This window comes from Nomascus leucogenys, chromosome 14, assembly GCF_006542625.1.
Source record: "Nomascus leucogenys isolate Asia chromosome 14, Asia_NLE_v1, whole genome shotgun sequence".
Classification (NCBI taxonomy): domain Eukaryota; kingdom Metazoa; phylum Chordata; class Mammalia; order Primates; family Hylobatidae; genus Nomascus; species Nomascus leucogenys.
Genome location: NC_044394.1, coordinates 68,292,935 through 68,295,383, shown reverse-complemented (window position 1 = coordinate 68,295,383; position 2,449 = coordinate 68,292,935). Strand labels below are relative to the sequence as shown.

Below are 2,449 nucleotides of genomic sequence, written 5' to 3'. Positions count from 1 at the left end.
TGCATATCTCATGTCCCGCCTTCTGGCAGATCCCTGGAGTTCTCTAATGGGCTTTGGGCAATCAATCCCAGGGCCATGGTTGAGAAATTTTTGATGGATAGACTGTGGTGCGCCAATTGAGGGAGTCCCTACCCAGTAATAGCTATACCTATTAGCTGCAGCAGTGCCTGAAACTCTCACAACACTGTGGAATTCAGGTTGAGTCAATAGAACCCTTGTCAAAGTAGCAGTGGTGCCAGAGAGGGGTAACACAGGAGTGACTTTCAATCTTCACTTAATGCCTTAGCACACATGCAAGAGCATCCTGACTCTCAGAGTGGAAGGTACTTCCTAGGAAGTCAAATGATCAGGTTAAAGTAGATCAGTTGCCCAGAGAGAAATTGAGGGAGAAGAACACAGGTAGGGATAGGTACGTTTTGAAGGGATAGAAGGAGTCAGCGAAGCCAAAGTATGAGGTTCTGCTCATGTGGGCAACAAAGAAGAGTTGCCTTGTTTAGCAAAAGGGTAGAGAATGAGGGCCCTGGGCATTAGGGGTTGGGAAACAGAGGGCACCTGGGGTAAGGGTAAAAAATATGTAAGGGTCACCAAAGGTTATCCTTCACAGTTTTGCCTCAGATCATCCCTTACCTTGATCTGCACTGACCACATTTGTCCATCCATTTTGCAAATGTGACACCCCAATTTTTCATCCTCTTTTTTTTTTTTAATGCTTAAAGGCAATTGTATTCAGTTCCTTTCCATGCAGCACACAATAAGGTTATCTATGTGCTTATTTCTTTTCCAAATCAATAGTTCGGGACAACCTTTCAGGATCCACTCATCCTCCACAGTCAGCCATCTTGCAATGTATTCTTGTAAGTGTCTTGCATAGGGGTAGAGGAACCCTCTTGCTGACCTACAGACTGACCAAGTAGGGGGTGTACTGGAAGAAGAGCTAAGGACTATTGTCTCTTCTGCTGCCATCAAGCTCATGGTGCCACATTAACTTGTGCCAACAGAGGCTTATAGAAGCCAATCAAGCTCATGGTGCCACATTAACTTGTACCAACAGATGCTTATAGAAGCCACTCGGATTTGCCACAGCAGGGAGGAAGGCATGGGAGAAGAGGAGGAGGGACTCAGTGTCCTATGATGGAGTGTAGAGGCTGCTGGCTGGAAAAAAGCAGGAACAATGAAAATGAGGTCATCTTCTTCAGGATGCCATGCCAAGCAGAAAGCCTCCAAAAAATCCCCCAGTCACTAGAACATTCTTCTTCACAAACGACACAACCTCCTCAGCTTTGTTCCTGACCTGGGTAGGTATCTGATTGCTCTTAGGGATCTTCAGCTGCTCTTTGGCTTTCTTCATGTCCTTCTCCACTCGTTGCCAATCAACTTTGATGTACCCAGAATGGTTTGCAAGCTGAAGGAGAAAAAATCCACCTCCCACAGCTGTTGCAGCCAACTTTCCAACCTTCTGGAATATGAAACCCGTGCACCATCCAGTGACACCTCCAATGAACAGCTGGGTTGCCACACTATACTTTTCGGCTGAAAGTCCAGATTCTGGCCCGAACAGCTTATGCCACCATGGCTGCTGCTTAGCAAATTCTGCAAGGTCCACTGACTCAAAATTTCCCTCAAAGTTTCCTTGACTGGACGCGGCCATTTCGGTGAGCTAGTCTCGCGAGGACACACTCAGGGGATCTGCGAGGTTATGCTGCAGAGTGGTGCTCTGTCGTGGCCACCACCGGGCTTCCTGCACGTGGGGCAGATGTTTCCATTCCCACCGCCGCCGCAGAAAAGGGCGGGCCTGGCGCGCTGCAACCGCTTCCTGTCTCCGCAAGCAGCTGCATCACAAAGTTCAGCGGGCAGCGTCACAAGCCCCGTAGCCCCGCCCAACAGATGCCATCCTGTTTGTTTCCTTTTTTTTTTTTTTTAGAAGCAGTGTGGAACGGTGGAAAGAGCAATGGACCACGCGTCCAAGGATAAGACCTGAGTCTCTGCTTTCTCATCTATAGAATAAGAAAAATACGGTATTATTGTGAGGATCCAATAAAATTATGTGTGTGAAATATTTTGTAAATTGCAAAACTCCTAGGCAAATGTCCAGGTGAATTATCTTTGAAAACACTTCCCTTCACACTGTCAACAGTCTCCCCTTTTGAGACTCAATCAAAGATTTTTGTAGTATATTTGGGGAAACCTGTAGCCTCTCTGGATTTTGCAAAACCTGAGTGAGAAATTACTTCACCAGGCTTAGCATTTACTTTTTCTCTTGGACTTACCTGAAAAGAGCTGTCGGAAGTGTCATCTGTGGGAAGGTAAAGAGAAGACGGGAATATGCTTTGGGAGACAGATGGGGCTGGGCTGAAGACCCTTCAAACATGAAAAAGCTGTGCTGCCTGGGACCTTTTGTGTGGTGTTTTCTCAGCCTGCAGCAAAAAGCCATTCCCAATTTGTAGGGTTT

The 2,449-nt window shown here is 46.8% G+C and overlaps 1 pseudogene across 1 annotated transcript; it reads right to left on the bottom strand.

The window, feature by feature from the left end:
* Window positions 1–257: 257 nt before the first annotated feature.
* On the bottom strand, window positions 258–1,782 carry LOC100601282 (annotated as a pseudogene). Its single transcript, XR_001114775.2, has 2 exons — window positions 628–1,782; window positions 258–330 (listed from the first exon to the last, which is right to left on the bottom strand). The product of XR_001114775.2 is annotated as an FUN14 domain-containing protein 2 pseudogene (transcript).
* Between the last annotated feature and the right edge of the window lie 667 nt (window positions 1,783–2,449).